The sequence below is a fragment of the Protobothrops mucrosquamatus genome, unplaced genomic scaffold, assembly GCF_001527695.2.
Source record: "Protobothrops mucrosquamatus isolate PMUCROS unplaced genomic scaffold, P.Mucros_1.0 scaffold2179, whole genome shotgun sequence".
Taxonomy (NCBI): domain Eukaryota; kingdom Metazoa; phylum Chordata; class Lepidosauria; order Squamata; family Viperidae; genus Protobothrops; species Protobothrops mucrosquamatus.
This window is the reverse complement of record NW_015388272.1, coordinates 61,193-75,236: the sequence shown is the minus strand read 5'-3', so window position 1 is coordinate 75,236 and position 14,044 is coordinate 61,193. Positions and strand designations below refer to the sequence as shown.

Genomic DNA, 14,044 nt, shown 5'->3' with positions numbered 1-14,044 from the left:
TATCATGAACAGCAAATGTTTCTTTCATTTCCCAGTCAGAAAAGGGGGGATTTGCACACTAACAATATGAGTACCTTTAGTTGGTGGACTGAACAGACTGATTTAGAGAGCAAAATGTTTTGGCTAACTCTGGCCCAAAATTCGGCATCAACATAGTTTTCACTTGCATTGCCTGTTTTTTCCTTTAGAAAGTAGACTGCGTCCTCCCAGCTTGGGCCAAATCTCTTGGGACAAGTCTTTGTGATTGTTAATTTCTCTAAGTGAAAGCAGTTTGGAACACTCCTGAGTCATAAGGGCCCATTTTGAAAACGTGGGATAAAGTTAGTATTAACAACAGTTACACTGAGACAGCTAATCATAGTTTCCATAGTAACAGTTCTTTGCCAGCTACCAAAATCTTTCCTCCACATTAGAGTCAAACATCTACCTGGACATTTCCACATTTAGGAAAAGAAATGTGGAACCAGCCCTTAGTGTAATAGGGAATGAAGGTGGGGGGGAAGGATTAAAACAATTTTAAACCCTGGCAATTACCTATGTTGTACATTGAAAAAGTCCACACCTTCTAATCTCTGCTACGTAATTAGTTTATTCTTCCAGTTCCCTCCAAACATTTTTGGAAATGAAAAAGTACTGGGCAGCTGACTTTTCTTCTAATATTTATAAAGGAAAATAACTTCAGCATTTTAAAAGCACAATTTTTTTAAAAAAATTATTTTATTTTGGAATATATTATTTCATGTTATTTGCACATGAGATCTTCTAAGGTTTGATTTTTTAATAGGAATGGTCTTTTATCAATTCATGGCATATAATCAGGAACAGACTTCTTCGACCCGGTATTTTCCAGATGTGTTGAGATGGCAATTCCACAATCTCCTTATCAGCGTGCACATCTGGAGAATATTGGGCTGGGGAAGGTTGTTGCAGAAAAATCATTTTCACTGTTTTCTCACTGAAGGCAAGAACAGTGGTAAAACAAAAAGATGCCTTGCTGCTTATTTATTACTATAATGAAAAAAAGCACTGTCAGACATGTGCAACATGACCACTATAAACACACTAATAGAAGGTTAAGATGGAATATTAGATACTGGAAGAAAACCAGGGAACTTTATGTACCCTAGAGATGCATGCCAGTACTTCACAGGATTCCTAAAATCAGAATACAAATATATTTTCAGTACTTTATAAAGTTGATTTAGCTTTGACTCTTTTCCAAAAATTCAAGGGTTTAGATCTATGGGCAATTCTTTCACCTCACAAATCTCCAGGCACTATTCAATTTCCTACATTTTTTAAAAAAATCTTCTTGAGTAACATCAGTGTCCCCCCCCCTTTTATTTTTAGAAGTGCCTTTGGATTCTAAGCAGACCTTATAAAAATGAAGTTTTATTTTCTTAAAAAATAACATTAGAATTTTGGACTGTGCCCACCTGCCCAGAAAATTGATATTTTTATAGGTAGCATGGAGCATTCTGGGAGCTAGGGGAACTTGGGTGGAAGGAACATTCTAGCAAGTCAGTGCCTTATAACTAGTCACGTTCCTCATGGCAGCCATCTTGCAAAAACACCCTAAGATGTCTTCCAAACATGCCAATCACCTCCAAATTGCAGGAATCACCTACCTTATACATACACAGTTCACAGTGCCATAGTGCAAAAATAGTATCAGTGTAACCTGGTACTAATTAGAAATTTCAAGGTATAGGAATAAGCCTTCATTCCTATTTGGTCATCTAATCAACTTTGTGTTTTTATTTGTCATAAGGTAAAGGCTATTATGCTTGAAACAAGAATGTCACATTGTGTATTCCAACCCTTTCATCTGAAAATGCATAAATCTCTTCCCTGGAGGACATTTTTGTTGACCAATATTAAAAGGTATTTTTTATTCATTTTCCTTATTCATTTGATTAACATTTTTGCTTGTAACATTTTCCATGTCTAATTTTATCTAGTGTTTTTTTTTATGGGTGGGTGGGATGGGGAAAGTGTGAGAGAACCACCAGCTGAAGGAGAGGAGGCCCCAATTGGAGGTGAGTGGGTAAAAGACATTCCAGCTTAGAATTCATTCAGGGGAGGAAATGTTTGAGGTCTTCTTTAGGTCTCTGTCTGCCATTTCCCAAGGGAAAGCAAACAATCTGGTGAGATTTTTGTAAACTGATCATCAACAATAAAGAACCCCATTTTATCATTCAGGAGTTGTTCTGGTTGCTTGCGCTTGACAGATACCCAAGTTGAAAACTCAGCATAAAAATACATAAAAAAAATAAGCTATTCACTATCTATACTGATATACTGTCGAATTGTAGACCCAAAACCTGTATGAAACTAATCAGAGCAAGAAAATCACATTGCAGCAACCAAGTTGAATGGGGCACAATGGATGCGGAGCTGAGAAGGAAGAGCGTGAAGAGACTCAATAATATTATAAAGTTGATGGAAAAACTTCATTAAATTGCAAAGTAGTTTGCTCAGAAGGGCTGACCAACTTCAGCCTGGATACAACTTCAGTATTTCAGCCTGTCTGGATGCAAACCAAATAGCATCTCCCAGTTTGCATGCTGCAATATTTCATTATATGCCAATTATGGGTTTTCTCCATAATATTTTGATGGATGAAATCAGCCCATTAGATCGCAAACTAGGCTGAGGCTTTGAAGCTTCCCATCCTGATATTTTACAGGAACTCTTTTTTTTTCTGGCTCTCTCAGTGAATTGCATTAGTTTGCCTGAACCATGAACTCAATACCTTAAATCCAATGAGTAAGCTAAGAAGCATACTGAGCTAAAGAGCAGGTCATAACTTGCACTGATGTATTGATATAAAAACCAGAAGGAAAGGTATGTAGATAAACCCTATTAGATTGGGAAACAATAAAAACAAGGGGACAAGTAATATTGGCATGTGAGTTAAAGTATCTTGTGCACATTTGAATGCTCTTATCTTTGAACAATACGTGTGTGTGCGTTGCAGATTCAATCTGCAAATAACGACACAGTAATTGCATGGACATAAATAACTAAAGTGAAACATAAAATCCTAATACATTATATCAGATGAGTTTAAATTAAAATGAGATGCACAGGAAAAGAAATGCTAATATCTCACATTACCTATAAAAGAAGGTGATCCTAAAATACTAATGATCACTAAGAAATTGCTGATGGTTCCAAGTGACCAAGTCTGACAAAATCTTGCTTGTGTAAATCTCATAACTGCTTATTTACAGGAAAAAGGAAATAGATTCCCAACACAAAGAACTAATCCATTTGTATCACTTTTCCAGTACTATCATTTTCTTGGACATGCAGGATTTTAAGGAGTTGTGGCTGAATTCTCAACATTACCAAGACACAGTAATTGGCACCAATTAAATTGCTACATTCATGTTTGAATTGCTTTTACTGGCAAGTCTCATTGTCTTATTTATACTGAGAGTATACTGAAAATATGTTTGCTTGTGGTTTACTCTGAATCAGGGCCAGGAGAAAACAAATCATCTTGAGTCTCCATTCTAAAGATGGTGTTCCCTCTTTGTAAACTAGACGCCACCTCAGTTCTGTGGCATTATTTATCTTTCTCTCTTGCCTTGGACAAACTATAAAATAATTTTTTTTTATTTCTTTGAGGCTTGTGGATGCATTTTTTTAAAAAAAATATATTCCTGCTTTCTAAAGAACTGCAGACTTGGGCATTTTCCAACACATAGTTGAAACTAGGAGAAAAATTCTTTCAAGCTGGAGAAGCCAGAATATTAACTGTTCAGTCCCCAAATATCAGAGCTTGATATAAACCCCATATAGATCACTGAGAATAAAAATTGGCTGAAGTCATGCAATGTCCAGGTTTCTCCCCTGCCCCCAAGGATTTTTATATCATCAGATGAAAAATGCAAAATTTATGGAGCTATAGAATTTGTCATAACAGGAGGAAAATCACAGCGACCCATATTGTGTATATACTAAGCCAGTAAGGAGAGAAATTCTAAAGGAAATGTCTAAAGGACAAACTATCAATCTTCCTATCCAACATTAGATAATTGAATGATAAAAATGACAAGATGGCCATGTATTTTCCCAGAAATTTTTTTTTTGGGTCATTCTCTATTTCTGACTGTTCTTTGCCATATTCTCCAGGTTTAAGTTCCCAAAGAGATATTTTCAGACTTGTATCTTCCTTCCAGTGATGGGCAAAATATGTTCTTGCTGCTATGAGCATATATAGAAGCTCAGTAAATTATGGGATTTCTTATGGGATATTTTTTTCTAGGATTCTATGTAATAAGAAGAAATGTGGTTTCATTTCAAATTTGATTTCCATAATTTTCTGTATTGCACTATGTATATATGTTTTCGGTACTTTTTTACTTGTCACCACATACTGTAAAATGTTCCTTCTGTTTCATGGCATTTCATGTTTCGTGACATTTGTAACATTTATGACTGCATGATTTATGAATCTTAAGGAATGTTGATAGAGTTGGATAATTTATATATATATTTGCCACTGTATTATGGTGCCATGAGATGCTTTGTCACTGCTGTGATATAGAGCTATCCCACAGGCTTTTATTAATACGTTCACACTAAAAGCAGTGTTCTGGAAATGAGTTGAAGCATTTCTTTGTTTTAGTTATTGCAAAAGAACTACCCACTAAGACTTGCAGAAATCCTACTGCCTTAGCTTTTATTTTATTTCTGCAAGATTTTTTTAAATTTTCTTTCATTCTTTATAAAAACAAGCCAATCTCTGTGAAAGTCAAAAGACCTCAGTGAGAAAGGAAATTATTCTTACTGCTGGGAATATGAAAGAGTAGACTCTTGTGTTCCCAACATTCATTCTCTTCTTTTCCTGGACTAGAAGGCCTCCAAGGTCTCTTCCAGCTTCTGTTCTGTTCTGTTCCGTTCCGTTCCACTCCATTCTATTCTAATTTAACTTAATATACTTTTTCTTCCACTTCAACTGATGAATTTTTAAGGAACATTGGAGGCTGAATGAATTTGTTCTTAGCTTACTTAGTCTTTACAACAGGAACAAAATTGAAGAAATTGTAATCAAGAATGAAGAAGAAGATATCCCTCCTACACCTCAGTGGCATGTTGGTCCCTTGTTTTTGTTTTTTGGGATGCCTTGCTTACAAAAATATTTCCTTTTAATAAAAAATGATGGATTCACAGCTCTCATGCATTTTTATCTGACAGCATGAAAACACTTTGTTCCTGTAAAGATACATTCTTCTTATGAACTGCTTTTTAAGTTCAATTACCTATGGTCTACTTGTTACTTTTTTTCCTCACCGATTTGAATTGGCTAGTCTAGACTTCCTGCTCCCTTATACTAAAAAAGATAACAAGTATTTAAATAAACAATAGATAGGATCCAAATATCTAAACAAAGCCACAAATATTTTTGTTGTGCACTTTGACTTTTGCAATTTTACATTCCAGTAGCAACTGATCAGTAGAATACCAAGGGGATATTAATAAGCTTAGAAATATGGGTGTGCATGTTTGAAACAGAGAGTAAACCCATGGTTTCTACAAGTAATATTAATATATTCAGAGAGTATACAAGCAATAACTTATAATAATGCATAATTGAGCAGAAACTTAATTATGCCCCATTACTCATCAGATTGGAAAGCACTCTGTAGATTTATTTAAACATGAATGCCAAGAAACAACACATGCATTCCTTTCATACATTTTAAAAGGATTTTTCCCCTTTTTGTTTATACAAACGAACACAATTCCCAGCATCATTTGTTATGTCTTTTAGTTATCTGCCAGGATAAGCCAGACCAGAACAATTTGAAAGTCAGAACAAGCTTTAACTTTGTATCCATTACAATCAATGAGAACATTGTCCTGAACTGTAACAGAGTCAAATGATTCAAATCACAATTCTCAGGTCATAGACTCACACTAACAATAAAGAGTATCTATTAATCTATGTGTTCTTTTAAACCAGAGTCAAGAAGTAATAAAAGAAACTTATCTCACAGGGTTGTGATGGAGAAAACAGGAGGCAGGAATACATTTAGAAATCATAATTGGGCCTGGTAATTAGGTTGTTAAATGAAGTGCTTGCTTTATAGATTTGAAAAAGTCATAAATGTGAGTGTGAATGGTAGCTAAATGAGACAGTTATTAAACAAAACTACTTGTATTAGATATGTTTGTCACCTTGAGTTATACATAAAAAAGATGGAATTATCCTGTGACAATACCTCTAATACCAATAATAAAACGTCTTCCTATCCCAGATCCTTGGGAAGGACTTGATAGGGGGGTAAAAATGCCAAATCCAGTCTGAACATTTGGCTGACTGTGTGACTAACCATAACTGAAAAAAAAAATCAGCACCTGACAATTACAAAAGACAGCTTTGCATGAAACAGTTTACATCCAGCAACAGTACCTTGAATGCTCTCAAACAACATCATCTGCCTTTCCCAGGTCCTTGGGAAGGATTCAAACAGTGGATAAAAATGCCAACTCCAGCCTAAACATTGTGCTGACTGTGTGATCAATCATCATCATCATCGTCATCGTCATCATCATAAATCTGCCTACCCCAGGTCCTTGGGAAGGACTGGAGGGGAAGGCAAAAATGCCAAATCCAGTCTAAACATTTGGCTGACTATGACCAAACATAAAATTGTGACGCTAGAGGTGGTTTCTGAACTTTAAACATTGTAGTCATAACCCAAGCATCTTCATGGAAGAATTGCACATATGCTGCTATACGATCATGTAGATTGTTGTGCCATTTGCCATCAAAACCCTGAGATTAAGGGGAGGGGGCTAATATCAGGCATTCTGTCTTGCTTAGTGACAGTAACTGCAAGGAGCTGACAGTTCTGATTGCCTGACACATTGCTTGCACATGTCCCATTGCACGTTAGCTTTAGTACTTTATCATACTAAAGCTGGGAATAAGGTTAGGGACAGACAAAGAACAGAAGAGGTCAGTGGGGAATACTGTAGAGGTCAGGCAGTAGGTCAGGCATACCAACAGAAGGCTAGAGGTTAAAGCTGAGCCCAGGCAAAATTAATGTTGTGCTTTTAGCAGAACAGCAGTAGGAAAATGCAAGTGGGGTCACACCAAATAAAAGAAGAGCAAGGGGCTCTGATAATAGCTATTCAAACTATAACTTTCCTCAATAAATGCAAGACTCAGGCCTAGAGAAGTAAAATGCCCATAAACTTTGAAGTCATGAAGAAAAGCTCAAGTGTCTTGAGTTTTCTATCACTTAAGCCTATATCCTCTGTTACCCTTACTTTCTATGAAAGCAGGTTAGCACAAGAATTTCAATCAGAAATTTTCTACATCCAAGAGAATTTTCTCTTGGGAACTACCACTTCCTGCTTCTGTCAACTTCAAGGTCTTCCTTCTCTTGGTTTTCTAATGCCAGAATCTTCCTCCAGGACAGGAGAGGACATCAATCAAGTTACAAGCCAGAAGAAAGCTGAATATCCAAAACCAGATACAGAATTAGAATTCAGTTACCACAATCCATGGCAACAGTTAGGAAAAGCAATGTACAGGGGGTTGGTTCTTTTACTTAATACAGGTTTTATTACATATATAATTTTATATGCCTCATACTTGTTCTTACTCTCAGATCAATTAATGCTTCCTAGAGTATGTTATATCCCAACTAGTTTAAATACTGTGTCTGACTGTTAATAATCAGGTGGGAAGTATTTTTTTCCCAGGCAGGAAATATTGCCTACAAGACAATTTTCTTCAAATTCCAGCGTGCTTGACTCTTGGAGATCTAAAATGTTGAAGGGCTGCGTAGAGTGGCTAGAAGTCCATTTCCATAAATGATCGTTTAGAATTTTAAGTTTTCTGGTGATGTTTCAATTCCCATATCTTTGGTGACCCAGAATAATCAACCAGCTGACCAGAACAAAAGCAACCATATAAATCTTTAGTATCCAGATTTCTGTCTGATATTCAAGGACTAATTTATTAATCATATGGCAGCAAGTCTCACAAAATTTAGAGCATCGTCCTCCAAACCTGGCTGGTAGGCCTACTGTACTACTTTTATATTCAGATAATGCAGCCATCATTTCTATTTCACCCATTGGCTTGAAGAGAAACCCTAAGTCAAGTGCACAAACTATTTAATTATTAGTTAGCAAAAATTAAAAACCATGGTTGTTTCAAAAAGCTTTTTAGACAGAATTATAGGAGACAAGTGAAAGGGAATAACACTGAATGGGTTCAGGTCTTCAAATATCTGGGACTTGTTTTCCATGCCACTGGCTTATGCAGGGTCCAAACTCAACCTCTATAAGAGGTCAATAGTTGCCATACTAAGATTTTTCTGTATGATAGAAGGTAATTACATACCTAGTGGAATAAAAGTATTTTGAGGCCAAAGTAATAATGCAGCTGTCTTAAAATTTCCAAATATGTGCATATAAGAATTTAGAACCATTAGATGTTACTCTCCACCACCGACCCCCAGTTGTACAATCTGTTTTACACTTTGTGTAGAAACTACTTGGTACCACCCTAAGGCACTGTAGAGTCTTCTCTGATGTATTGATTTCAATGGGACTGATGGCCAAAGCATCTTTCAAGCAACATGCCAGATATATAGCCCTGCAAAATGATCTTAGCCAAGTTCCACCATATATTAAGTGAATTATTCCTCAAAACACAAGAAGATCTTTTACACTAGCCTGCCCTAATGCTCTTTTGGAAGGAAGATTCTAGAATATACCTAAAGAGCTGCTGCTACCTCTGTCCCTCTGGTGAAGAAGAAATTGTAAATGTGGGTCATGTGTTACTACTGCCTTTTTAATAGAAATCTACAAGACATGTATATTTCTCCATTTACCATATGATACCCAGTCAGGTTGGAGGCTGATTACCTTAATCTTCTGCTAATTGACCAGAAGGCAGAGATTTTAGATACAGTAGTGGCCAAAATTGTGGAAACCTTTTGGGAAAAATATTTTTGAGGTTTGATGGCTAATAACACCACTTTCTTTTGGAGTAGTACCATAAAATTATATATCAATGAAAAGATAATTTAATCAAGAATGTAATACAACATAGTATTCTATTTATTATCTGTACTGTATTCTATGAAAAGTTATAGCCAAGTAACCAGAAAAAGGAAGCACAACTTGCTTAGGTTGATATCAGGTAGCTTTCCTTCATCTGATTGTAGCCAATGAGCATGAGCGTTTAGAGAGCCAATCAGGTGTCATCTTGTTTTGGCAATGAGTCAATCAGATCACAGTAGGATTCAGTTATTGATGTCATGTATTGAAGCTGAGAGGAGGACATTTGTCAGTGTGTTATGTGATCGCTATCAAGTTGGTTGGGTTTTTTTGTGTTCTTTTATTTAGTGAGCTTGTAAAACATAAAAAATTAAAATAATGGTGCAAAGAGTTGACTGGTTGCCCAGAAAGCGATGTAAAGTAGTATTATTAAGTGAACAAGGCTACAGTTATAAAGAAATTAGAAGAAAAATTGGTGGAAACTTAACCAAAGGTGGCATTTCTACTGTACACTTTTCCCAAAAGGTTTCCACAATTTTGGCTACTACTATAGGGTAGCCCAGTTTTGTGTCAGAGCTATGATCAAAGATAAATAGCTGCGCCATGTGAAGTGATGCTGAACTTTGCCTATGTTGCCATAATTCAATATATCTTATAATCCTGTCTACCTTATACAAAAGCATTCCATGTCTTATCTTGGTATTTTCTTGCTGTGGTTGGTTGGATCATAACTCTCATAATCCCAATCAAGCCCTAGTAGGGCTTCAGCAGGTACAAGGCTCAATACAGTATAAGTTGGGATAACTTTACATTCTCATAAAATCTTATACATCCTCTTTTACATCTTCTCTATATATCTATAGTTATCTATCTTAATTAAGTAAAACATTTAGACTATAGTTTGTAATTTTATAAGTTTCTATCTGACTTTAATCCATATACTTTGCAATTCTATGACAATAATTCTTAATTTTTACTTTTGTATTATTTCAGTATGATGTTTTACTTCTATTTTAGAACAATTGTTATGTTGCTTTATGTTGGTCTATGACCAAAATAAGCAATTAAATACAGAGATTAATGAATTAATTGGAAATAGTGATCACGATGTGATTCCTGTGAAACACGAGTGCACCAAGGGGGAAAAAAAAGACTACTATTAGTACATTTGATTTAAAAAGAAGTGATTTCTCTAAATAGTAAACATTTTTTTAAAAATGCTTAGAGATCTCAGTATTTTAAAAAATGTCGTCATACAAGCTAATTAGAATATTGCATATTGAAGCTAAAACTAAGATTAGAGGCTCTCTTGTGTCTAGCTTAGGACCTGGTGTTTACAGTATAGTGATCCATCCATGTAATTCTGGTGGAAGCAATGTGGAAGTCATTTGCCATTGCCTTTTTTCAAAGGTTTTTTTTTTTCCAGTTTCCCATGTGTGATTTCCTGATCCAACTAATACAGCCAAGCTCTTTGCTCAGGCAATGTTAGTTAAAAGCTACTTACAGTTAGAAGCTGCAACTAACCAGAATACTTTACAATACATTTGAAGCAAGAAAAGTTGGGGGGAGTTGGCAGGCTATCAGACAATAGATATCTACAGACAGAAATGGAATTGGAAGATGCAAGATAGTGATACAAACAGAGGTAACCAGATGAAATCATAGGCCTCCGTGACAAATCATAACTAAATAAATCCCTGGGTCCAGACAATATCCACACAAGGATACTGGGTGGACACTCAGAATCTAATACAGTAAAAACAAATGTGAAGTTGCTGATCTTCTAATGCAAACATTCAACTTTTTCCTAGAAAATATCTTTTGACTCTGAGGACTGGCAAATAAATAACCTAACCCCCTTGCATTTTTCCTAATTCTAATGCATTCTCAAATGCAGATAGTGTATTTTACTCCTGTTCAGTACTTGGGGGGGGGGGACAAAAGCATGTCATTTTCTATTTAACTTCAAGGCTGCATTTGAGTAATTCAGGTGTGCCAGATGCAGCAAAGATAGCTGAGCTAACAGATTAACTAGGGATTCTATCCACTGCTTAGAAGCAGAAAATCAGTCCAGTCTAAGATCAGGCACTGAGCCTTGCAGTTCAGAAGTAGCTGCCACAGCAGCAATGGGAGAATGGAAGTGGAGAGGGAACATCCCTGCTGCATTTGCTTCCTTGGCTGGGCAGTAGTCTAAATCTCTCCATGTTTCTTCAGAAAAAAAAACCTAGCTGGAAGAATTAAAAAAAAACACCATCAAATTCAGTCTAGGCAAGGAGTCTTGGGCTCAGGGCATATTCTCTGCAGGGTTCTGGCACTCAAGGTCTGTTTGTTGTTTTCCTGAAGGACCCAGAGTTGGGTATACTTCAAAGAAAAACTGCAGAAAAGCAGAGGAGAGTTAAATGACCTAAAATGCATCACGAGAAGTCATCAAACTCTAATTGCAGTTGGTCTGCCAATACATTTAAAATAATAATAATGAGCAGGTTAAAATAGTGTAGGTTTTACTAATACAGACTGATAAAATCTTGGTTCATAACACACCAGATATAACTGTGGTTGAAACAAAGAAAGTGTGGATAATTGATATGGCGCTATACTATACTAGGGAATAGTCAAATAAAAGACAAAGAATTGGAAAAGATAACAAAGTATCAAGATCTGAAAATAGAAATTGAGACATTATGGTGTAAACTGGCCATGGTAGTCCCAGTTGTTATTGGCACACTGGATACCATACCAAAACTACTGGATACATAATCTGTACATTGAGAAAATTACTGTCAACTGCAAAAGGCCATACTGCTTGGATCTGCACATATACTATGCTGATATATTGCAGCATCCTAGATTCTTGGAAAAAACTTAATGCGTAATAAGGCCAACACCAGCTAAATAACTTTCAGGCATAGCTTCACATTATTGGGAATAAATAATAGACACTTTGAAACATGAATTATTATAAAATTAATATATATGACATTGTTCAGTTCAAACCTTCCCTCCCCAAAAAAGAAACATATAAAAGAAAGGATGAAATTTATTTTAGTAACAAGAAAGCAAGCCCATGTTACAATTGTGTTTCTTTCAAATAAACAAGAGGGATGTTCAAATAAATAGCTATGGGATTTGTGTTCCTGCCTCATAGCTGTATTTTAGTTACCTATGCATTTTAATCTAGATGGCTGAATATTGAATATATTAGTATTGTCATCATGGCATTCTACAGACCAGTTAATTTTGCTGTAATGACAACTGAATTTGAAATGAACTTGTTTCTCAAAGATCACCCAGGAAGTTAATTTTTGAAATTGAAATCAGGATTTGTAGCAAGTAGCTTGTGTTCTTTTATAACAGTGGTTAAGAAGATGCCCTACAAAACACACATGCACTGAAATGTACTACACACTGTGAGAAATACTGGTGTGATGAAGTACCCACTTTGGCGAGATCATAGGTCAAGTAATAGAAAAGTTCTAAATGAACTCTTCTGAGCTCACAATACTTGCTTCAAATTCGAGACAGGTTGTTCCAGCATTACTGGAAGCATCCCAATACTGCTCCAGCCATTCCAGAAGTGTTTTATGCTCAATTGTTCTAATTTGTGTTCAGAATGGGGGCTTTGGATCTTGAAATGGGGATGTTTCAAGTTTCAGATTGGTTAAAACAGCACAGAGGTATTACAGAAAAGTCAGAAAAATTGTCATGAACCTGAACTAGGGTATTTTGATACCAGGGCATTCCCCCTCAGAATGTTTTGAATTCAATATATTCTTCTTGAGGCATAAATGCCAACACTTTCTATAAAGGAGAAAAATTAAGAAGCAGGTGATACAGAAGATGCCTGAAACATGGAAAAGGATAACTAGCCATTTCTATCTTTCCAGGAGATATTGCTATAGTAGCAACTATGCTAAAAGTTTTCTCTTCTGCAATTATCAGCAATATTCGGAGAACAGAGTGCAATATTATATCGTTCCTTTTCACACTTTTAGTGTTTGGATCTCCAGGAAGCCGTTTTCACACATCCTGGAGTTTATCTTTAACTAATGAAAGTAAAGCCGGTACAGTATTACTGGTAGTACCCCTGAAATCACAAAAAAGGATGATACACAGGGCAGAGGGAGATGCTATCAACCATCCTCAGGGAAACCAATAGACTTTTTTCTTTTTTTTTTTGAGTCCTTAGGATGTTGTAAACAATTTACGTTTCAAGTGCTAGCCACTGTATTTCATTGGATGGAGACAAACAGGAGAAAATCTTAAACTGAAATTAGGAGATGGGGTCATTGGGCTGAAGGCTCAGGTTTGTCCCCATTTCTCTTTCAGACCTTAGAAGTTCAGCCCCTGAAACAAGGGGTTTGTAACTCCACTTTATCTTGAGATGTTCTTTGGAAAGCAGCGGAAGAAAGAAATTGACAGAAAGTGAAGCATTGAAATCTTTGCAAATGCTGTGTTTTGCCCTTTTGGAAACCGATCCCCAAAAGCCCTCCACATCTGGATCTGTTAAAAAAAAAGTTTCCATTCGCAACTTGTTTTTTAGGCTGGTACAGCAAATAAGAGCTGGAGAACTAAAAGCAAAGGAGACTGTGGAAGGGGCTTACCTTCACTTTGCAGAAAGGGCAGATCTGCTTTTGCCCAACAGCGCCCAGAACTTGCGGGGACTCCCCTCCAAACTTCGTTTTATCTTTCTTCTGAAGTTTCTACGACTGCCCCGACTCCTTCAGCTGAGCGATTCAGTCTTGCAAAAAAGAAAAAAAAAAGGGAGAGGGAAAAAAAAATGCGTGGGGAGGGTTGTCTGAAGCTTGAAGGGGCGGGACTGGGGGGGGGGAGGAGGATGCCCAGAGCTCCCACTGCCTGACTAGAGCCTCTGGTTTGTTTTTTTATTGCCCCCCAGAGTATTCGTCACAGGATCCTAAACCGAGCCTTTTTCTCCAGCTCTGCAGCGGTTCTTTTAAAGCAACAAGAAGCCTTTGCCAGGAATGAGGTTTTGCGGTTGTTGATTTAATCC

General features: G+C 36.5%; 1 protein-coding gene across 1 annotated transcript in view; it reads right to left on the bottom strand.

Moving 5' to 3' along the window:
• Positions 1-13,767, bottom strand: part of LOC107294993 (platelet-derived growth factor receptor beta) — a 102,785-nt gene extending 89,018 nt beyond the window's left edge. Inside the window, exon 1 of the mRNA XM_015824278.1 lies at positions 13,638-13,767. The gene's annotated coding sequence lies outside the window, so the exon portion shown is untranslated. The remainder of the gene's footprint in view (positions 1-13,637) is intronic.
• Positions 13,768-14,044: the final 277 nt, after the last annotated feature.